General features: G+C 40.8%; 1 protein-coding gene across 4 annotated transcripts in view; it reads right to left on the bottom strand.

Annotated features, from left to right (window-relative positions):
- Positions 1–11,007, bottom strand: part of LOC140650991 (transcription factor RFX3-like) — a 155,662-nt gene extending 144,655 nt beyond the window's left edge. For 2 of the 4 annotated variants that reach the window (XM_072859947.1, XM_072859946.1), the window contains exon 1: positions 10,510–11,007. The gene's annotated coding sequence lies outside the window, so the exon portion shown is untranslated. The remainder of the gene's footprint in view (positions 1–10,509) is intronic. The other 2 variants (XM_072859949.1, XM_072859951.1) reach the window with 2 other exon arrangements.
- Between the last annotated feature and the right edge of the window lie 14,049 nt (positions 11,008–25,056).

The following is a 25,056-nucleotide window of genomic DNA, read 5'->3' as shown; positions in this document are numbered from 1 at the left end:
GGAGCCATGGCATCACTTATGATCCTGTGTTTGCTAACGGTGATTGGGTGAGTCACCATATGGGCACGTCATTGCTCATCTTTCTTACTGCCTCAATAAAGCTTTGTTTTATAACGTGCTGTCAGACTCCATTAGTGTTCGGACCACAGGGGGTTGCATGGGTGGCCTTTGTGAAGAAAGATGAGGGGCTGCCCCTGTGCCTAACAGAGGTGGTTCCAGCACAATCCATAACAGACCCACCACTGGCCAAAGCTGGGTCAATCAGCAAAGCTGGTAGCGCCTCTGTGATAACATATTTAAGAAAGGGTAAAAACACTGTGCAGCAGAGTGAGAGAGAGAGGAGATGGGGGGGAAGGTGTGAGAAAAAACCCTGCAGACACCAAGGTCAGTGAAGAAGGAGGGGGAGGAGGAACGCCAGAGCAGAGATTCCCCTGCAGCCTGTGGTGAAGACCACGCCGAAACAGGTGGATATGCACTGAAGAAAGCTGCAGCCCATGGAAAGCCCATGCCGGAGCAGGCTCTTGGCAGGAACTGCAGCCCATGGAGAGGAACCCAAGTAAAAGCAGGTTTTTGGGCAGGAACTGTGGCCCATGGGGGACACACACTTGTACTGGTTTTGGCTGGGATGGAGTTAATTTTCTTCATAGAACTTGTATAGTGCTGTGCTTTGATAACAGTGTTGATAACACACTGGTGTTTTAAGCTATTGCTGAACAGTGCATACACAGCGTCAAGGCCTTCTCCATTTCCCACACTGCTCCGCCAGTGAGTAGGCTGGGGGTGGGCAAGGAGTTGGGAGGGGACACAGTTGGGACAGCTGACCCCAGCTGACCAAAGTGATATTCCATACTATAGGATGTTGTGCGCAGCAATAAAAGCTGGGGGAAAGAAGGAGGAAGGGGGGGGAGGGGCATTCAGAGTTACAGCGTTTATCTTCTCAAGTAACCATTACCCATGCTGAGGCCCTGCTTTCCTGAAACATCTGCCTGTCAACGGGAAGTAGTGAATTAATTCCTTATTTTGCTTTGCTTGCGTGTGCAGCTTTGCTTTACCCATTAAGTTGTCTTTATCTTAAACCACAAGTTTTCTCACTTTTGCTCTTCTAATTTTCTCCCTCATCCCACTGTGGGGGTAGTGAGCGAGCATCTGTGTGGTACTTAGCTGCCTACCAGGGTTAACCCACAACAGCAGTCCTTTCCTGAAGGATCGTAGACCATGGGAAGGTCCCACGCTGGAGCACTGGAGAAGTGTGAGGAGGAAGGAGCGGCAGAGAGGAACTGTTACAAACTGACTGCAACCCCCCATTCCCCATCCCACCTGCAACACTAGGGCAGGGGGGAGGAGACAGAGGAGCTCGGAATGAAGCAGTGAATTTGAGCCTGAGAAAAGGGGGGAAGGGGAGGAGGTGTTATATTTTTTGTCTTGATTTCTCACCATCCAAATCTATTTTTTAATTGACAGTATATTAAATTAATTTTTCCCAAGTCGAGACTGTTTTGCCCATGATAGCAACTGGTAAGTGATCTCCCTGTCTTTATCTTGACACACAAGCTTTTCCATCTTATTTTCTCCCCCTGTCCTGTTGAGGAGGGGGAGTGAGAGAGCAGCTGGGCAGGCATCTGGCCAAGGTCAACCCACCACAACATAATTTAGTTGAACATTCATAGAGCAGTCATCATAATAAGTTAATTCTGGATGCAGTGGAAACATTAACCTGCAAACTCAGTTACTCAGGTTTATCCTATAAGAGTTGTGTTAGGGAATGGCTATTCTAGAAGATGATAGTCTATAAGAAGATAAGTATATATACAATATATGATAAAACAGCTACTTGGGAGAAGGTGGAGGGGGGAGTTGTATGAAGATAATGAAGACTGTTCCAGAAAATAAATGAAATCCTTACAGAAACTCAAAGTAATCCACATGATTTGAGAATACATACTTACCATCACTTTTTATAAGGAACGAGATATGAAAATTCCCAAATCTCCTCTGAAAAGGTCACTACTATAAGTAAAAGCTGTTTGTTGCTTATATAGTTAAAACACCTTTAAAAATTATGGGCTATGAATATGAACAGCTACATTATAAAAGGTATTTTCTATAGTTTGTCTTTTTTAAATTTCTGCTTTCTACTTACTTTCCATTACTAAAAAAAAAAAAAATTATCACATTTTAACCTCCAAATTGCAAACCTTCAATTTCTGAGTCTCAGATCTTCTCTCTTCCATTTTTGCTTCATCATCTTTCCTCTAAACTCTCCAATTTTAGTGGTAGTTGCTAGTTTACTACACTAATACCTCCTTATTGCAAAAATAACTGAATCGATAGCTGTCATGGTTTAACCCCAGCTGGCAACTAAGCACCACACAGCCGCTCACTCACTCCACCCTCAGTGGGATGGGGGAGAGAATCAGAAGGGCAAAAGTGAGAAAACTCGTGGGTTGAGATAAAGACAGTTTAATAGGGAAAGCAAAAGCCATATGCACAAGCAAAGCAAAACAAAATAAGGAATTCATGCTCTACTTCCCATCAGCAGGCAGGTGTTCAGCCATCTCCAAGAAAGCAGGGGGCTCCATCACGCATAATGGTTACTTAAGGAAGACAAAACACCATAATTCTGAATGTCCCCCCCTTCCTTCTTCTTCCCCCAGCTTTTATTGCTGAGCACGACGTCATATGGTATGGAATATCCCTTTGGTCAGTTGGGGCCAGCTGTCCCAGCTGTGTCCCCTCCCAACTTCTTGTGCACCCCCAGCCTACTCGCTGGTGGGGCGGTGTGAGAAGCAGAAAAGGCCTTGACCCTGTGTAAGCACTGTTCAGCAACAACTAAAACATCCCTGTGTTACCAACACTGTTTCCAGCACAAATCCAAAACATAGCCCCATACTAGCTACTATGAAGAAAATTAACTCTACCCCAGCCAAAACCAGCACAATAGTCTAATGACATCATACTAATTCAGAAGGTTGTTCATACAAGTGCTTAACTCCCATTTAAATTAACTGAATTCACATGCTTAAAACTAAGTGCTTGCTTAACAACTTCCCTAAAGATAGATAGACCTAAATACCTGCTTCAAATATGCTTTATAAATGCTTAAGTCCCCAGTTTAGAAAAATATGCCACATAAATATGATTATTCAAATATAAACATAAACATTTATTTTACTGAATATATCATCTTCACCTACTAATATGCTTGACAATGAGAATTCTAATGTTAGTGATATCACAGAACAACACTTTCTGAAATTGACTATTTGAGCTGGAAGGTACTATTCACATAGTCTGACTCAAGAGACCCATTTAACAAAGACTTTTTCAGAATGCAACACTAAAACATCCCAAGTCAAATGAGTAACATTAAAGTAGTTTATATTTCCATACAATGTTCTTATGCTATGAAGGTAGAACTATTGCTTTTATTAATTGAAACTGTATGTTTTAAGCTTAGGACAGCTCTCTGCTATTCAGAAAAAAATGGTGCTATTTTAATGAAACATAACATGTCAAAGAACTAAATTGGGCTTTTTATTATAGTTTTTGGCCTTTAGCAGAGCTACACTTTAACTGTTCTAAAAGCAGACACAAGAAATGAACAAGGGTATTAATCAAATTTAGACTTAGATTTTACTAGCATTTAAAAAAAACCCAAACAAAGACACCAAACAAACAAAGACACCAAACAAACAAAGACACCAAACAAACAAAGACACCAAACAAACAAAGACACCAAACAAACAAAGACACCAAACAAACAAAGACACCAAACAGTGTTCTGGTTCTTAAGTCAGTCAGCCAGGTGAGAAATTTTAAACTTGAATGTAGTTGGACAAAGTAATGCATTTTACTATTTGTGAGAGAATGTCTGTCTCATTCCATCTCCACACCACCCACCTGCCCACATATTTTCTACCTTTTTCACACCTTTAACACAAAGGATTTGAAAAGGTAAAACACTGACAGACAGGTATGACAGTAAATTTGTCAGTCAGTTTTATACAAATCTTCACAAGAATTTCACAAACCTTTTTGAAAAAGGTTAGAGTTTGATTTAAAATAGCCAATTTTCTTGTGTTTAGCAAATAAAATTTAAAAAAAAAATATATAGGATTTTATATCAACATTTCTCTCCAAAAAAGTTAGAAAAATTGCCTCAATATTTTCTAGCTGAACCAAGAGAAGACAACAGAAAAAATAAAAATAATGAAACACTGACCATGTATATTTTGGAACATAAAAATTGTCTAAATGAGATCAGCTGATACTGCAAGCTTCACATAGACACAAGAACCCCTACGGTAGACAGTTATGGAATAACCTCTTCAGGGGAGGTCTCTTTCTAACTCCATTAGTTTGACTTATACCCCAAAGTAAAAGAATTTTGATTCCTTCAAAAAACATTTGTTTGTTTACTTGTTTAGCTGGTGACTTTTAGGAAGTCCTACAATGGATTAATTTACAAGAGAAGTTGAAATTTACAAATCACCTTAAGCAAGCATTAAATGTCTTCCTTACTTAATGCTCCGTGTAATGATTCTTTATTTTCTGTTTTGTCTCATAGTACTATGCTAAAAAAAAAAAAGGATATTAGAAAAAAAAAAACCAAACAAAAAACCAACCACACAAACCACACACACCCCAAAACGTTACAGCCACTCTCATTCTAAACAATTTTATTAGTTTTAGTACCAGAAGCATTCTGAAGTACCTTGGTTTTACAAGGGGCTTCCTATTTTTGAGGGCCAAAAAGTTCCTTAAATTCAAACTAGTTTATTATGAAAAGAAAACCATGACAACTGTTTGTACTCTTGCTTTATTATTACATCCAACATGGTTGCTCTTAGAAATTCAATCTACTACTGTTGCTAGGAGTCAGTTGCTGTGCAACCTTAAAGGTATGTGGTGCTTTCAGGTTAAGAAGCATTAATAAATCTGTAGGCCTCCTTACACATTTCTGACCAATTTGCTTAAAGAGCTTAAAACTCTTCTCAAATAGTCACCACACACCCCCAGATATCTTTTTTTTAAAAGGGTTATACTAACAGATTTTAACAGTTGCACTGTTTTTTGGCTGGGATAGAATTAATTTTCTTCATAGCAGCTTGTATGGTTCTGTGTTTTGGATTTGTGACTAAAACAGTGTTGATAACACATCCATGTTTTAGCTATTGTTGAAGAGTGCTTATGCAGCATCAAGGCCTTTTCTGTTTCTCACACTGCCCTGCCAGCAAGTAGACTGGGGGTGCTCAAGAAGTTGGGAGGGGACACAGCTGGGACAGCTGACCTCAACTGACCAAAGGGATATTCCATACCATATGACATCACACTCAGCAATAAAAGCTGGGGGGAAGGAGGAGGAGGAAGGGGGGAATGTTCGGAGTTATGGCGCTTGTCTTCCCAAGGAACCATTATGTGCGATGAAGCCCTGCTTTCTTGGAGATGGCTGAACACCTGCCTGCAGATGGGAAGTAGTGAATGAATTCCTTGTTTTGCTTTGCTTGTACACAAAAGCAAATATTTAATAAATATTAAAGCAGAAAACCTAAAGTAGTACATATTATCTTCACTGCATTCTAACTGAAAGCAAACAAAGTTTTCCTCTAATTTGTGATTTAGGAGGACAATTAAAAAATCTTAAATACCAAGAAACCTCAAAGTTAATGTTTCAACAGCTAAAACAGCTGCACAACATGCTCTGTAGAGATACTTTATTTTACGCTCCCAAAGAACAACATATCAAGCTCTATATTTTAGACCATAAATTAACAACCTAAAAAAACACCTTTAAAATGGCAGCATGATGCTTCATATTTACTTTTTATATCTACATATGCCCAATGGATCTTCAAGTTGACTCTAAGATGTTTTTGTCAAACTGTGTTCTTCTGGTTTTGCTCATTATTTTCAGTCATAAAGATTCTGCAGGCTGAATTACATATCTACAAATACCTCTACAAGATTAGTGTTTTCAATAATATTTTAGCAAATCCACTGGAGAAGGGCTAAGAAATGGCACATAGAAGAAGTGAACGATATGGCTTTTCTCCTATAAGTTGTTCTATAGTAGCACGATTATAGGAATTATAGTAGCACAATTATAGTAGCACATCTATAGGAAATAGGAAATCTGGCTTATGCCTTTTGCTCTTTCAATGTATCCATATTACAATAGATGGAGTATAGGGGGTGGATGTTTGCTGATTGGCCAGCTGTCTATTGCCAAATGGAATGTATAACACCTGAGCACCAACTGCCTTTTCTTCAATAATAGCATAAATTTAGTCTTACCTTTCCCAAGATATTATTCTGATGAAATCTGTGTTTTTGAAACCTCTACCCCTCTTTCAAATAAGATGGAGGGAAGTATCACAGAAACTATTTCCTTAGGAACACAAGAATAAAAAGATGTCTTGAAAGTTATCAGAAAAGCTAGGATAACTAGTCTATGCAATACCCAGTTTGCGCACCTCAAAACATTTTATACTACTTGGCCAAGGTTTTCTACAGGGACCTCAAAAAAGAATAACAAAACAAAGACTGCTCTGAAAGCAAAAAGCCAGTGGGGGAAGCAAATTTCTTCCTAAGAGAGCATTCATGAATGAAAACTGTTTTGTAACTGGTATTTTGTTTCTTCTCCAGAATTCATAAACTTGCAATGTTTTTTCTAAAGCAAAACCAAACTTTTTTTTTTTTTTGCCTACATTAAGATAATGGGCTTATAAGACAAACCATAAAGAGAAGTTGCCTCATCTCCTGCGCTTTTAGGATTTAGCCTTGTAAAGAACACAGTAGCAACTCGGAGTCCAGAATCAAGCACCCATTTCCATCAACACAGGCAAAAAGATAAATATAGAGACTTAATAAGTACAGTAATTGCTACTTTTAATTACTTTCAAGGACAGATCACTGCAACATTAAAAGCTACCCTATTGATTGTAAACTCAAAAGTGATGGAAAACAGCTTGGAAAACAGTCTAAAATTATTATATCTACACAGCTATAGTTAAAGACATCTAGATATATTATACTGTAAAAATAGTTGTACTTAAAAACTAGCTAATGATTATCTGAACTACATTTTACAGTCTTGATTTTTGTTAGATCTAGTTTCAACTGAGAGCAAGTGTTTTCCTCTGTGTTGCTCAAGGATGTACTAGAGACAGGAGGGACTTTAGCAAAGAGCAGTTGCAATGCTGTCCAACTTCAGTTGTTCCATAAGTAACCCTTTATTAGTACCATAAGATAGTCCCTTCAATGTAACTACAGTAAATGAAACTTCTGCAGACATATAGGTTTGTTTATATAAAACAGGATAGAGCCTCAATCTGTTAAGTTTGGTGAGACAGCTTGGTTGAATAAGTTTTGCTCACATGAAGAAATTCAACCAGAACCAGGCCCTACTGAGATTAAACCAGCATTCCTCCCTCCACTATTATGGAGCATCTCCCTCATCTGTGAGACTAGCATGCTTCTAAGTACAAACTATCCAAGTTCAATGCTCCCTTTAGTCTTTTCCACTCGAATTCCTTCTCCCTCCCTCACTCCTTCTCGGCATCAAACTTTTAAGTACTTAATGCAAGTACGTAGAGCAGGCTTTGACACACATGCAGATGCTTATTCTCTCTAAACAGCTGTTTCACATGTACACAATAAAGATCTACCTGAAGTAAAATGGATATTATCAACTACACTTAAGATTTTTTAACATTTTCCAGCATAAATATGTTTTCATTTTGGTGTATCTTTACTAAATTTATTCTTTTTCCGGCTGGGCATAGTGTCAATCACACAGAACTTTCAGGAAAATTAACTTCTCTGCAATTCCAAGAATAGGGCATGTTAAAAAAAAAAAAAGCGCTCAATCACCTGTATTTAAATGTATACATAGATACATATATATAAAATATATAACATATATATATTTTAACATAGATACTAAAAAAAAAAAATCCACCAAAACCAGCTACTCCAATACTAAGTTTTAGTAAATCCCTGATTTTTTATGGTAAATTTAAGGTGGTAAAGGGTTATCACACCAACAGAGATGTCAAGCCAGGCACAGAAGCACTACTATATCACAAAGGGGGCAGGCTTTAATATGTTCTGCAAAAATCTAAGCAGATGTCAACTGACTACGCTTACAGATAATTTCTAAGTTATCTAAAAAAATAATTTAAAAACTTCCTCAGATTCTTCTACTTGACAAAAGGCAAATTCCTCAACATGATTATTTTCACAATATGTTTGAAGATGTTTTAACCAATCTTCAGGTTGCTGGTGTGAAAAATAGATCCTGCACTGCTGAACAAGCGTTCTTTCTAGTCATTTGCAATTGGCTGAAGAAGTCTTCTTCAAAATAAATTTTAAATGTCAATTTTGTGTATATTGAGATGAAGCAGGTAATGTTTACACCCCAAAAGAAAACAGATTAACAAAAGAGTAATTGTAGGCTATCCCTGCAGCTCAGCTGGATATACTTCAGAGATGTCTGATATACAGTGCTTCCCAGCCTTGCTATATCCCACTACCTCAAGTAAACTGTGAAACATTAAACCATGTGGAAGCGAAGCATCTAACAAGGAAAAGGAAAGAACAGTGGACAGGAAACAATTCACCAAAAAGGAACCATAGTGAGGAGATTAATAAAGACTGAAACTGAGTGCCAGCAAATACAGAAAACAGAATTCTAAAATGTATATGAAGAGACAAAATAATCAGCAATAATAAAAAAGCAAATTAGGACTAAAACAAACTGCAAAAGCAAAGAAAATGTTGACACAAAAAAAAGATTTAAAGACTGACATTTAGTTTAACTTCTTATCTAGAAACAAAATGAACAAAATGTTTCAAGGATGTTCTTTAGCTTCCCCCATTATCTGAATTCCAAATATCCCTTTAAAAATCTAGCATTTTGTCTTCCATTTCACAGGCTTGTATCTGCATGTTAGTAAACAGTAATTCTAAAAAAAATAATTATTATTTTCCTAATACAATATTACTTTATAGTTAGCTCAAAATTAGGTTTAATTCAAAAGGACTGATAATGTGATAAAATGAAACAAAAAGGAATCACTGAAGATAAAAATATCCCTGTTTTGTGCCACGTAAGTATGGGTGTAAGAGGCAACTAAACATTTCATCATGGCACTAAATGTGAGAGAGAGAGAGACACTAGAGTAAATCCAAGTAAAGCAATTATACAGGAAATACACGAGATTTATGTTAAGAATCAGTGAAAAAAACACTGGCTAAGGGGTTATGAAGAACTAGATAGTTACACAGTATCAGTGTTTTTCTTCTTTTAAATTAATTTAAAAATAGGTTAAAACCCACAGTAGATACATTCTGTCATTGTTTTTCTACATAGCACTTTTATCAGGTAGCAGAAAGACACTATGTTTATAAGAAAGATAGCGTGTACATTTTTTGTAAGAAGAGGTGCACTTCCTAACACAGTATAAGCTAGGGTTAATAGATTATGAAACTATTTTAGAACATCTGAGATAATACAACTTGATACAGAAACTGAATGACAACAGGAAACCATATGAATCAAAAACATGGCACGGTTAGACCACCTTAATTGAGAAAACATACCCAGGTAGATGGTTCTTATTCCTATGGAACTATACATTAAAGACTTCTTTAGCTCTTCAGAAACAAATGTGTTTCTAATAAAGTAAGACAAACACACAGCATTGTGTGCTCTAAATATGCACAACTCCTTTGAGTTTACTGAAAACTTAGTGGTTTCTATACTAGCAGGTTAAATTCTACAAGTAGTATAAGCTAGAGAATTCAAAAAGGCTCTGAATCAGCGCATGAAAAATAATACAATCAAATATTCCATGTAGAACAAATATGTTTTTAAAATAAAATGAAAGCGTTAGTTGATGAGAACAGAAAGTTGGGAATTTAGAAGTACAGCCATAAAATTAAATTATAAAATTAAATTAGACTTGCAACCAGATAGCTTGGTTTATGGAAATGACAGCTAATTACACTGAAGGATTTTATATAGTACCAATTAGCCCTTCAACCTCTACTATTAACTACTAATCACACCCTGAAGACAGTTTTAAAGGATCTCTAATCCCTCTGCTGTGTTACCCACTGGCCTTCCCTACTGATATACAAAATACTTTGGAACATTACAAGTACTGCAGCATGTCAGATAACTTCCAATTAAAAAAAGATAAATACCCTTCATAATAAACAACCACAGGGCAATTTACATCATTTTTTTCCCCTTTGGAAATTATGTCTCTTCCCATATTATAAAATGGGAGGGAAGAAAGGCTGAGGAAGAGAAAGCGCTCGAGGCTCCCCCCTCCCCCCTCCCCCCTCCCTCCCCCCTCAATCAATAGTGAAGCCCAATGGAGCAGTCCCAGCCCGGATGCTGCAAGGAGGGAGGAGGTAAAGGTTGGGGTGGAGGAGGAGGAGGAGGAGAAGAAAGGGATAGAAAGGCGGAATTGCAAGCGTGTATAGAACAGTTACATTCACCTGAACTGTGGAAAGCTGTGTTGTTGTTCTTGCTGGTGGTGGCTGTTGTAGGTGACGATGAGGAAGGAGATAGAAAGCAGCGGAAGAGCGGTTGTTGTTGATGAGTAACAGTCACCAAGACTACGGTGACTATGGCGCTTGATTCACAAGGCAACAGTTGCTATAACTCACAAAAGAGAGAGAGCAAGCGAGAGAGGAGGAGGCAGTGGCCCAGCCGAAGAGACCCGGAAGAGGCAGGGCCTTCCGTATGACGGACCGCTTCTAGGGCCGGAGGGGAGGGGGATCCGTTTCCTCAAGGGGGAGAGAAAAGAAGGTTGGGAGGGACGTATTAACTCCTCTACCTCGCTAAGGGCGTGCGAGGGCGCATTCTATCCCCAACAAGCAAAGTGGCAGTAGTATGACAATGGACTATCCATGGATGTAAGATCACACTACATCGGAGTGGGCAGGGAGGGAACCTGTAGTGGTGGCCGATTGTTCAAATGGATAGCAACCGCCAGGCCGAAACCCGAGTAGGAGGAAGAAGGAGAGAAGAGGGGGTGTGGTCATATCTGTCTCCCGCGTGGATCATGCTCACCGACATCCTGACGTCACATCCGATTAGCAACTAAGATAAAGGGGGGTTTTCGGCAGGGATCTCTGTTCAGTGGTTTGCTTTGCTTTTCCATGCTGCTTGCTTCCTGCTACTTGGAAGCAGTTTAGAATGAACAGGAAGTTCTGCTTTGTGCTCACTGCTTGTCACCTTTTCCACTTCTTTTTCCATCAGAAAATGGCAGTGAAGAGGTGTTGATGGATGGGGTATTTGTTAACTGCTGCTATTTAAAGTAGGTGAGACTGTGGCAGCAGCTGTACTGCCCTCATTGGCAAAGCTGAACATTTTCTGTAACTGCTGTATACACTTGGCCTGCTGGACTCGGCACGTGCACAAACCAGCATGTGCATTACCAGCTGCCTTGTGCCAACCTTTCCCTCCAGCGATGTTCCTCATAGACCCCTACCTTTCCCCACATATGCCTTTCCTTAGAATGCAACCTGCTTCACTTCTATTCCTTCCCTGAACACACTTCATTCTGCATGCTGCCACTAGGGCAATGCTCTTTAATTTCCTTTCTTCATCCCGTTTCCCCTTAATCTCCCATATCACCAGCGATTCTCTGCTCCTCTAGGGTCATGGGGCTACAAGGTGTTAAGGACGACTGCTTGTTTTAGGGATATAAGGGATGTTGTGTATTGGAGGCAATACACAATGAGAATTTACACAGCGTCATACCTATTTTTCTGCAATGCATCCACATCTAATGGCCACTATGATCCCATATATCCCTGTAACCCCAGTACATGCAAACCTGCAGCTCTTTTGCACCTTTTGTAACCTATAAAATCACTGTATAGTTGTATGCAGTCCATTCTACCATCTACATAACCAGTAATATTTGGCTGTAATACATATATTGGTCATAGCCAGCACGGGCTCACGAGGGGAAAGTCCTGCTTAACTAACTTAATTTCCTTTTATGACAAGGTCACCCATCTAGTTGATCAAGGGAAGCCAGTAGATGTGGTTTGGTTTTGTTTTATTTTAGCAAAGCTTTTGATACTGTCTCTCACAGTATCCTTCTGGACAAAATGTCCAGCACACAGCTAGACAAGTCCATAATACATTGGGTGAACAATTGGCTGATGGGTCGGGTTCAAAGAGTTATAGTAAATGGGGTTACATCAGGCTGGCGACCAGTCACTAGTGGGGTTCCCCAGGGCTCAATTTTAGGGACAGTGTGCTTTAATGTTTTTATAAATTATTTGGATGCAGGAGTCGAATGTACATTAAGTAAGTTTGCTGATGATACTAAACTAGGAGGAGCTGTGGACTCCCTCGAGGGTAGAGAGGCCTTACAGAGAGATCTGGATAGACTAGAGAGCTGGGCAATCACCAACCGTATGACATTTAACAAGAGCAAGTGCCAGATTCTGCACCTGGGGCAGGATAATCCTGGTTATACATACAAATTGGGGGACAAGAGGCTGGAGACCAGCCCCACAGAAAGAGATCTGGGGATTTGGGTTGATGGCAAGTTGAATATGAGTCAACAGTGTGCCATGGCAGCCAAAAGGGCCAACCGTGTCCTGGGGTGCATCAAGCACAGCATAGCTAGCCGGTTAAGGGAGGCGATTGTCCCACTCTACATTGCACTGGTGCAGCCCCACCTTGAGTACTGTGTGCAGTTTTGGGTGCCTCAGTATAAGAAGGATGTCAAACTATTAGAGTGTGTCCAGAGGAGGGCGACCAAGATCGCAAAAGGCCTCGAGGGCAAGACTTATGAGGAGCGGCGGAGGTCACTTGGTTTGTTCATCTTGGAGAAGAGAAGGCTGAGGGGTGACCTCATTGCAGTCTACAACTTCCTCAAGGGGGGCAGTGGAGGGGGAGGTGCTGATCTCCTCTCTCTGGTGACCAGCGATAGGACACAAGGAAATGGAATGAAGCTGCGTCAGGGGAAGTTCAGACTGGACATTAGGAAAAGGTTCTTCACTGAGAGGGTGGTTGGTCACTGGAACAGGCTCCCCAGGGAAGTGGTCACAGCACCAAGCCTGTCAGAGTTCAAGGAGCATCTGGACGATGCTCTTAGTCATATGGTTTAGTTTTAGGTAGTCCTGCGAGTAGCAGGGAGTTGGACTCAATGATCCTTATGTCAACCAGCAGGGAATGGTCTTCCATATGTCTGCTGACTGTCTAAATGAGCTGTATGTATTCTCTCACATAGCAGCCATTCTCAAAATCAGGCTGCAGCAGTTTCACTGGCATTTGTTCACCATCCACATAGAAGGCCACAAAATTTATATCATAATGTTTAAAGTTGAAAGGGTTCTTAGCGCAATTGCTGCTAAAAGCAAGACAGAATAATCTTAAATTAGTAACATTATGCTGTTTTTCGAGGTGAAGATATAGCTTGTTAGTTTCTATTATAGAATCTAATCCTGAGATGCTGAACAAATAACTTCTCCACTAGGTTCCTAATCCTAGGTTCCACAATCCTAAATGGATCTCTGGGTGATCGAAGAGCTCACATTCACTCATCTACATAGCATTACAATGACAGACAAACATAAACTGCAACTTGCTAACAATGGATAATACTTTCTTTAATAAGTCAATTTGTTTTGAAGTTAAAAACTATTTTGATAAACATATTTTTTCCTTTCTATCCAGCAAATAAAGGTAGTTTAATTTAGGTAATAATACACTGAAAGTGTTCCGGAGTTGTATTTTCATTGAATTTTAAATTCCTTTTTAAAGATATAAGGGACAGAAAAGGTATTTCTAAAGGTTGGACACCAAATAATTTTTATCTCATAAAAACTGTTGCCAGAACACTGTGACTGTAAGTCCACAGTAATGCTTTAGAATCCTTCATCTTACCCATGATGGTTAAGAAAGCATTGACATCAGGAAGCACTTTATTACTATGAGGGTGACTGAGCACTGGAACAGGTAGTCCAGAGAGGTGGTGGTGGTTGCCTTGGAGATATTCAAAAGCCATCTGGACATGGTCCTGGGCAACCAGATCTAGGTGGCCCTGCTTGAGCAGGGGAGTTGGACTAGGTGATCTCAAAAGGTCCCTTCCAACCTCAACCATTCTGTGATTCTGTGACCTGAAGGCTGTTTCTTCTTGATACTGTACTGTCTTATTTGTTCTGTCAAGCATCACTTGCATGCTTACTTGCTTAGAAAGATGAACAGGATAAGCTGTGGTAAGAGCCTTAAAGTTGGCTCTTTATCTCAATCAACTGGGCTGTCAATTTGTGTTCTCAAAGCAAGGAACTTTATGTGCTTATCTTTGAAGGAAGAAATCAAACCTCTTTCAGGCCTTGGCAGAAATAAAATGAAATGGATGAAGTTCTTTCCCTGACTCTACATATTTGTAGAATGTTTTAGAAACATCTTCAGCTTATGAATATATAATCAGCTGTTATATAGGTAGGAGGGTTGTAGCTACCAGTGTTACAAGGAAATTATCAAATCAGTTTAAAGTTATAATCCTTTCTTCTATGTAGTTAATTTGCAAAGATATCCACTTAGATCTGTCAAGGCCTAATAGGCCTAATAGAAATTAGAATAGGAATAGGAAATTCTAATTCAAATAATTCCAAATATATAGATTTTTCTCTCAAAATAAACTTTTTAAACTTAAATCATTCTCAAAGAAAGTATGTCTCCTTAATTTTTTAAGAGATCATCCTTTTTTCTGAATTTTACAACAATTACTCATTGCTATTATGGAAGTAGAAATACTAAGGCCTGAGTGGGCCTCTCGACTCAACTCTCACCCTGTCTCCTGAAACAATAATCACTGTGTAACCTTCATGATAAATCAGTCCCTGTGCTAAAGAAAGCAGACTCTAGACCGGCCTTGAGCAGTTCTGTGGCCTTGTGTATGTAACAGATATGAATAACTCACATCCTGTTATCTGTCTTTTGCATAGCGTCTCTAAGTGTATAAAACTTGTATCCACTGTACAGAGACAGAGTTCACATCAGCAGAGACTGTTTCTCTGCTGCTCTGTGCTCTCTCCAATAGCTTCTGTTCTGACCTGATGTAAATTGTATTCTGTTTTTTCCATGACAAATTTGGGGCCATGAGTCGGATTCACACATCCTGCTTCACCTGGGAAGACCGCAGACTGCTCCCTGCCAAAACCCCTTGGTGCCACTCAGAAAGGTACAGGACCTTTTGAAATCCCTACTGGGACTTTGGGCAATGGTCATCTGTAGGCTCCTGTGGCATGCTGAGACTGCCGAATATGAACTTTTGATAAAGGTCAGTTCAGACCCAAATTGCTGGCTAAAAGAGAGAAGAAATCTGTAATTCTGGTTCTGGTAAAATTTAGGAGAGGTAAGTCAGTAAAAGTCTGGGTTGGTTTCTGGTATTAATATGGTATGAATAAATGAACCTGTGTGGACAGTGATTCTTGAGAGCTGGGCATTGATTTCTGCCACCACTTAGAGGCAAACTCTTGGGGTATCCATTAGCCACCCAGGCTACCCTCTGCGAAGGGGTGATTAGCCCTAGCAGTTAAAGACGAATGGTGTGAGCTCTTGGTGTGAGTGACCCCGTTACCCCTTTTCTGTCTCTAGTTCTAGTATGAGCCTCCTTTGGTTTAATTGTTGACAACCCCAACCTCAACCACTATGGTGGGCTCAGGCTAGACACTGTGAACAGGAGGGCCCATTGTGTGACTTCTATCTTTCCCTTCAGTCTCTGGTTCTGGTTAGTCGCCTTGGGGGAGAAAACCGTGGTTGATCACTTTGAGGGGATTAAGTCAAAGCTATGTCTTCTCCAGGATGCCCAAACCTCTTCTCTTATCCCTCTGTGCCATGGATAGGCCTAGATTTGTACTCCCTCACTGAGGATCCAAGCAACATAAGTCCCTCTGACTTTCCTTTGTTTCCTCTGAATAAGTGAAAATGGGACCAGACAATCAAAGGAAGTTCTACTGCCCTCAAAGGGAACTCCAGAGTATTATATGTATATGCAGTACTCTCCTAAAGCCTGCAGGTACTTAGATAATTGGAATTTGGGGACAAAAAAAATGATCCCTCAAAACAATTCACTCTAGAAGGTACCTTAACTTAGATAAAATAGTTCACTTAAGGTGGGATGTATTTTTTAATTAGTGTGAGGAGGCCTCCAGAAGGAGAGACAGAGTCCCAGGCCAGAGGGTTGGGAGACTCTCAGTGTTACATCACAAACGGAGTTCGTTACCCAGTGTGCAACACCCAATACGCACACAGAGCCGAGATATCAGTTTATTTCAGGTTTTGCACAAGACCGGGTGCTAGGTGGTAATTCCACAAAGCTAGCACACCGCTCGTTCATGCAGGTACAATATTTATACAATCTAGTTATACATATGTATAAGTAATTACGCAAAGCGGTTTTCTATTGGTCTACATTTTCTTGTCTCAATCTTAAAGCTACAGTGCTACTTTAATATTCTGCGCATGCTCAAAGGTGAGGGGTCACTGCTTGGGCCAGGGTCTCCAGCTCAAGGGGTGTGATTTTTAGTATTATAATGAGGATAGTTCGCATAAGGGTGCTCCTTATCACACTTCTGCTAGCAGTTTCAGATTGTCCAAAAACATCTTAATTAGCTTACATATTTCTCCAGGATGTGCTTTACTCCCAAGGACAGTAATTCTCGATTAGATGTTCCATGTTCCAGTATGAATCCCCCTTATCAGCTTTACATATGTCTCGGCTTTCCACTATCTTTAGAGCACTTATCATAGCTAAGTGCTGGACCAGCTGGCAAATAAAAGACCCGTGAAGCAGGTAAGAGGGCCTGGAATCCAGGCAGGGGTACTGAAAAGACAGAAGGGTCCATGCTGGTACTCAGGGGATCCACTAATGTGCGTGTGCTTGTGAATCCAGAGAGTGTCGTGTGTGTGCCTTCAGTAGTGATCTTCAATTTCTATCAGCCAAAGAGGAGGAAGGGGACTTGGCTATCTATGTTTGGTTTATGTGAGTCCTATATGTAGGTGCTGTTGAAGGCAGCGCCTTATCTGTGGCAGGCTGTGTGACCGGCTGTGTCAGTGTCCTGTGTATGTCTTCTGTGTGTCCTGTATGTGGGTGGGGGATCTCTGGGATACGAGCTCAGCTTTGTTACTGGTTGAACCTGCAAATGGGAAAGCGGCAGCCATGTCCCTCAGCCTGGGCAGAGACCCTGGGGTCCCCGGGACGCACAGAGCTGGGCTCCAGTGGCTGGGCAGGAGGAGTTCTGGGCAGCAGCTGCTGGAAGAGGTGGCCACTCCTGTTGTGGTTTAGCCCCAGTCGGCAATTAAGCACCACACAGCCGCTCGCTCACCCTCCCCCCTCCCAGGGGGATGGGGGAGAGAATCTGAAAAGCAAAAGTAAGAAAACTCGTGGGTTGAGATAAGAACAGTTTAATAATTGGAACAAAATAATAATAATAAATTGTAATGAAAAGGAAAACAACAAAAAAAGAGAGAGAGGAACAAAACCCAGGGAAAAAAACAAGTGATGCAACCGCTCACCACCCGCCGACCGATGCTCAGCCAGTCCCCGAGCAGCGATCGCTGCCCCCTGGCCAACTCCCCCCAGTTTATATACTGAGCATGATGCCATATGGTATGGAATAGCCCTTTGGCCAGTTTGGATCAGCTATCCTGGCTGTGCCCCCTCCCAGCTTCTTGTGCACCTGGCAGAGCATGGGAAGCTGAAAAGTCCTTGACCAGTGTAAACATTACTTAGCAACAGCCAAAACATCAGTGTGTTATCAACATTATTCTCATGCTAAATCCAAAGCACAGCACTATACCAGCTACTAGGAAGAAAATTAACTCTATCCCAGCCGAAACCAGGACACATCCTTTAACAGTTTCGTAGTCAGAAGGATCCGGTCGAGTTGTGCGTATTCCCGAGATTACGTGTATATAATCCTTATGTGATGGAGGAGTGAGCCTTTGTTAATGTGCCTACAGCGATAAATTTGTAACCAACCTTCTAGAGCATTATGCAGGCACCCAAACAGGACGTGTGCTAGTAAATTCTTCGGTTAATTGGAACAATTGGATTGGGAAAAAAAGATGTTTACAGAACATTAGAAGGTGTAAATGGCTCAAACTGCAGAGCCTAGTGACCCGAATTTGTAGTTTGGGGGATGAAAAGAGATGCTTACCAGAGTATGTACAAGACCTCCTGTAAGTAACAAATCACTTCCACCTATTAAATCGATAATTATATTGGCTATAAAGCAGGAGGAAATCTGAGAGAATCAGGCTAAGGCTGAGCTCTCTACAATTTGAACTTTCAAATTTGTGAAGAATAAGGTAGAAAGGTGAAATGCACAGTTCCAAAGGAATAGCCTCAATTTACAGAAATTTAAACCTGATGGAGCCAAGTAGTAGAACTGAGTATTGCAGAAGAAACTGGTGAATTATAGTGGAACAAACATCACTTAATGTACCTAGTGGAAATGTAAATCTCTCATGGCTCCTGCCATTAGACAAACGCATACCATCCTGCTTGTAAACAAGAGGTGTCTGGACAGGACAACCCGGGATCAACTAGTATGATTGTCAGTGGCACAAGAGGTCCTTGTGTCCAAGGATGCTCAGATAAGTCCTTGATCCAAGGAGATATATGATTTTTTACTTTTTCCTCCCCTAAGGAGCTGGAATCCTTCTAGGGATCCTTAAAAGATCCTGCCGTTAACAATGACAACAATTCGGGCACAGGGGACGGGTCAGGTTACAGTTTCAGTGCCGTCCTACATGATTCCCCTCCCCACCCGGCCCCCCCTGAACTTCGGCGTTAAAGGCAGCAGCGACAGCAGCACTCAGCGGTGAAGGGGGGGGGTGTGTGTGTGTGTGTCACCGCGGGAGAAGGAGCTGAGATAACATTCAGACCCCCCCCTCCACCGGAGGGCCAGATATCAAGCTCATTCACCGAAAAAGCAGGAACTTTGCTTTAAATATTTTAGTTCGTAGTGAATACGCTCTAAATTAACTACTCAACCACCACTGATTGAGATTAGATATTTAAGGATGAAGAAGGTGGGGTCAACCAACAGAAACTGAGACACCCCCCAAACCCCATACAGCTGCTGGGGGAGGTGGGGTTGCTCAACTCCTATAATGTGCCCAGGGATTTCTCCCTAGGAGATATTCCTGAGAAGATAGTAAAGGAGAGGTAGGGAGACTCTCCTATTGATCGAAAAACTTCTTTCCCAGCCCGGTTTCAAGCTATAGTTCACTCGATCACTTCACACTAATTGTACTACAGCTACCCCGGAGGCAGGAAGCACCCTGCTGTGAACCTAGCCAGAGCAATTTACTCGGCTCCCTGAAAACTGCAGGCAAAATGGCTTTGGGAGTACAGCAAGAAGAATAACAGATATACCTGCCCTTGCTCGTGTGGCCCATTCAGTGGCCCACGCCAGTAAAAGGGGGATGATTGCAGCTATATGACGGGATTGGTTTGCTCCAACTTTTAGATTGGTGTGCTCCAAATTTCTCTTGTGCACATATTTTTCAGTTATTTGTCTATTCTCAACATTATTTTGGAATGGGATGATAGCAATGGAATGCTTTAGTGAAGTCACTGAGCTAATGACTACATCATTAAAATGTTGGTATATCTAAAGATACAGATAATACTGAAAAAGGAAAGTTGAAGCACTTTAATATGTCATTTCCCTTTTTTAATACTCCACATAAATTTAGGGTTTCTAGAATTCATACACATTTTTATTTACTCAAATAATTCTATAGCTTGAATGACCAGGAAGGGGCTTTCATTTTGTCAGAAAATGAGATGCAAAGGATTGAAGCTTGCTAGTATTGTTCTAATTCTTGAATCTTCATATTGTTGGACACCTTTTCAACAAAATACTACAAGACAGAAGGAGAAGAAAACTATAGCTGCACACCCCCTAAACCATGGGGACCATTTGTAAATTTGCAAATTGATTTTATTCAGATGCCTAAATGCTGTAATTTTGAGTATGTCTTTGTCATTTTAGAGACATTCTCAGGATGGGAAGAGGCCTATCCTTGTAAACAAGCAGGTGCAACAACTGTTGAAAAAAGTTGCTGAGATAACTAATTCCTGGGTTTAGTATTCCCCTAACACTAGATAGCAATAGAAGGACCCATTTTACTGGACAAGTAATGCAGAAAATTTGTGCAGTCCTATAAATAGAACAAAAGTTACATTGTGCCTATCATCCCCAATCTAGTGGGTCTGTGAAAAGAAAAAAACCCATCCTATTTGAAAACCAAATCAGCAAAGATTTGCGCAGAGACTGGCCTGAAACGGCAGGATGCATTACCTCTCCCACTGATGTATATAAGAAGCACTGTAAATAGAAAACATGGGCTGTCACCTCATGAGATTTTAATTGTCAGACCCACATGACTGCCTTACACAGCACCCTGAACTCCCGTACAGGCAAACTTACAATTGACAGATGACACTCTTCTAAAATATTGTCAGGCATTAATGAAATGTGTAAGGACTTTGCACACACAGCTGAAAGAAGCCTCACCTGAACCTGCTACTGATGTGTGTCATTTCTTGAAACCAGGAGACTGGGTCTACATTAAGGTATACCAGCAAAAACACACACATCAGCCATAGTGGAAGGGACCTTTAGCAAGTACTGTTAATTACTAATACCATGGTAAAGTGCAAGGGCTGCTCAACTGGATCCACGCTTCCCAATGTAAAAGGGTCCTGCCACCTTCAGACACAACACAGACTGTATCAACTTTCACATACTGACTTATAAGAACTGCTATATAATAAGACCTTAGGGAACAAATGATATTAACCTGTGAGCAATAATAGAGAACTACTGGGACTTAGAAGTCCCTCAAGGGATTCTCATATTTCTTATTGTTTATATTCTCTTTTTTGTATTAGTTATTTGTTGGCACCCTAAAATTTAATCATGCAGTGGGAAAAATTTTATTTTCTCCTTGCACTAGTACAAGCAGATAGTTGGAAAAACAATACAGCTATTCAATGGATTCAGGCTATTGGCACTGCTGGTAACAAACATTGCTGGCACATGTAGTTGCTAAGCTGCTCTCTATGATATTTGAAAAGTCACAGCCGTCAGACTATGTCCCCAGTGACTGGAAAAAGGAAAACATCACACCCATTTTTAAAAAGGGTAAAAAGGAGGACCCTGGGAACTATTGACCAGTCAGCCTCACCTCTGTGCCTGGTAAGATCATGGAACAGATCCTCCTGGAAGATATGTTGAGGCATATGGATGACAGGGAGGTGATTAGAGACAGCCAACATGGCTTCAGCAAGGGCAAATCATACCTGGCTAATCTGGTGGCCTTCTATGATGGAGTGATGGTGTTGGTGGATAAGGGAAGAGCTATGGATGTCATCTACCTGGACTTCTGTAAGGCCTTTGATATGGTTCCCCCCAACATTCTTACCTCTAAATTGGAGAGATATGGGTTTGATGGATGGACTGTTAGATGGATAAGGAACTGGCTGGATGGCTGCATCCAAAGAGTTACAGTCAACGGCTCAATGTCCAAATGGAAAGCAGTAACAAGTGGTGTCCCTCAATGTTGACTCTTACAAAGTTTAGATATCTTTTTTTTTTGGTGTCATAATTAGACCAACTAGCATCTTATACAAGATATCCCATTCTTTTTTTTAAGTTTACTTTATGGACTGTTTACATTTCCAAATGATCTTAAGTTGTACAATCTGCCAACTCTGGCATATTTCAAATTTGCTATTAGAGATTTCTATCAGCTAGTCTCTGCAGAATACAGTATAACTAATACTTGTATATCTTATCAAACAGTATAAAGCTAGTACAAAATGTTAAAGCAAAGTACATAAGAACAATCATACTGGTTCAGACCAAGGGTGCATCTAGTCTGGTATTCTGATTGGCCCAATGGCCACAAGTAGATGTCTAAGGAAGTGCAAGAAGAGTCAAGCACATACATTTCTCTTGAATACTTTCCCATCCTCTGACTATTTTCACCTAAGGGTTTTCCTGAGCCTGATGTGGTTCATCTATTTAATAAACCTCAACGGATATCTCTTCCAAAAGCTTGTCAACTTTGCCCTTGAAATCATGTAGACTTTCTGCATTTGCAACATCCTTGGCAAGAAGCTCCAAATGTTCTTCATACCTGTTATATGAATAAACAGGTCCTTTTGTTTGTTATGAACCCAATCCTTACTGGCTTTGTTTTATGGTCCCTTGTTCTTGTTTTCGAAGAGATAATGAATAGTCAATACCAATCCACCTCTCCATGTGATTTTGTAAATCTTTATTATATCCCCCAAATCATCTTTTTTTACAGGTTGAAAAGCTTTTATTCATGCAGAAGCCATTCCATGTGTTTGATCATCTTTCTTGCTCTTATCTAAACCTTTTCCAGTACTAGAAGTTTAAAGGATGTATTTTAGAGTCTGTAATCATACCTACAGATATTATGGTCTGTGGTTAATGAATTGGTCAATGTAGTCCAATTAGAAGTGCAGGCATCATGCCCATGGTTGTGAGGCAAAACAGGAAAGGTCCAGACTGTCACCACTGAGTATTGTTGCCACACTATGTCCTCCTAGCACTGCTTGGGCACTTTGGAATAGTCTTAAGGGGACACACTGGAGCTAGTGGTAGGGATGGAAGTACCTCCTGAGGAAAAGGACACCCTTCTTTTTTTCTTCCTCCTTCAGCTGTTCTGTTGCTGTTCAGGAGCATGGTGTAAGGGCATTGGTTGGAGATGGAAGGCCTTCTTTGGAAGATGCTCATCCTACCACCTCTCTGGATCCTCTTGCTCCCAAGCCTCTGCCAATCAGGCATGTAGATAGGCCAAGAAACAGAGTTGGGCCTACTATGCATCCTGGAGCACGTCTTAGAAAAAGGGTATGCAGGGTGTCCTTCTTCTTCCTCATGAATACCACCTTGGACTTCAGGTTTTGCAACATGCCCTCCAGGATGGCCTTCTGGGGTGTGCTGGATCCTACTTGCAGGAAAGCAGTAAAAGGTGCCCAGATGAAGGGAGGTGGAGATGCTACTGCCTCTGTGGCCCCTCTTCCTCAGAGGACTCTTTGAAGGAGAAAAAAGGCAAGCCTGACAGTCTTTGAGTGTCTGAGGATACAATGCAGAGGTCTGTTGCCTATGGCTATCTACTCCACAGCACCTAGGTCCTCAAGGACACAGTTTTCTGCAGAGTAGTGGGAATACTGGGATAAATCCATTTCTTTCCTAACTCCTGTGAGGAATGAAGTCGAGCTCTGAATAATGTTCCACAGATACACACAGAGTGTTAGTTAAAGAAACTGGGATATATTGGGATCTACTGCATAGGATAACACTCAGTGGAGAGGGTTACCCTTCTGCATAGGGTAACACTCTGTGGAGAATCACTTGAGCAGGATGGCCAGTCGCTGTCCAGATGGTAACAGGAGAGGAGTCTCCGTTGCAAGTATCCTTTTAACAGTATCTTCAGCTGGATCGTATGAGACTCTCCTAAGTCTTGTTCAGTGATTTCTTATAATTCAGCTGGCCCATGTGACCACTCCACTGTATGTATAATCGGTTCCTATTGACTAGCTAAAACTATCTTAAATATGTACAAAAGCTGTCCTATCCAATATTTCACATATCTAAACATACAAATAGTGTCTATAAATTGGTTAATTCCTTCTTTGTGCAAAGCAGGAACTACCTGGAGAGTGAAAACAAAGCTGGGACAGTCTGGGGAGGGGATTCCTTTATTGATCAGTCAATAATCTCATCTAAGCAGAAACTGGCTTGGGAGTTCACAGGACTTCCTGGAGAGTTCCTATTGATGTTCTTACTAAACATTCTGAGTATGTGCATAGGCACAGACCTTCTACTCAGCTGCATTATAACTATAGTAAAAATTTAAATTCCACGAGTTTTGCCACATTCCACCCCTTGGTCCATTATGTATTATTACACTCAAAATCTTGTTTATGGTCTGTTGTGGGTTAATCCTGGTAGGCAGCTAAGCACTACACAGCTGCTTGCTCACTCTCCCCCAGCAGGATGAGGGAGAGAATAGAAAGGGTAAAAGTGAGAAAACTCGTGGGTTGAGATAAAGACAGTTTAATAAGTAAAGCAAAAGCTGCATGTGCAAGCAAAGCAAAATAAGGAATTAATTCACTACTTCCCATTGGCAGGCAGGTGTTCAGCCATCTCCAGGAAAGCAGGGCTCCATCACGTGTAACGGTTACTTGGGAAGACAAATGCCATAACTCTGAACATCTGTCATGGTTTAACCCCAGCTGGTGACTGAGCACCACACAGCCACTCGCTCAGTCCCCCACAGTGGGATGGGGGAGAGAACTGGAAGAGTAAAAGTGAGAAAACTCATGGGTTGAGATAAGAACAGTTAAAATAACAATTGGTTAAAGAACAATTAATTAATTGTTCTTAAAAAAGAACAATTAAAATAAAATAAAATAAAAATAATAATAACAGAATATACAAAGCAAGTGATGCACAATGCAATTGCTCACCACCCGCTGACCGATGCCCGGCCAGTCCCCGAGCAGCGATCGCTGCCCCCCAGCCAACTCCCCCCAGTTTATATACCGAGCATGATGTCATATGGTATGGAATAGCCCTTTGGCCAGTTTGGGTCAGCTGTCCTGGCTGTGCCCCCTTCCAGCTTCTTGTGCATCTCAAGCCTTATCAGTCGGTAGAGCATGAGAAGCTGAAAAGTCCTTGATTTAGTGTAAGCACTTGTCGTGGTTTAGCTTCAGTTGGCAATTAAGCACCACACAGCCGCTTGCTCACTCTCCCCCCCCGGTGGGATGGGGGAGAGAATCGGAAGAGCAAAAGTAAGAAAATTAGTGGGTTGAGATAAGAACAGTTTAATAATTGGGAAAAAGAAATAACAACAACAACAACAACAATAATAATAATATTTTGTAATGAAAAAGAAAACAACAAAAAAGAGAGAGAGGAACAAAACCCAGGGAAAAAAAACAAGTGATGCAACCGCTCACC

Source organism: Ciconia boyciana, chromosome 4, assembly GCF_034638445.1.
Source record: "Ciconia boyciana chromosome 4, ASM3463844v1, whole genome shotgun sequence".
Lineage (NCBI taxonomy): Eukaryota > Metazoa > Chordata > Aves > Ciconiiformes > Ciconiidae > Ciconia > Ciconia boyciana.
This window is presented reverse-complemented; position numbering and strand designations above follow the sequence as displayed.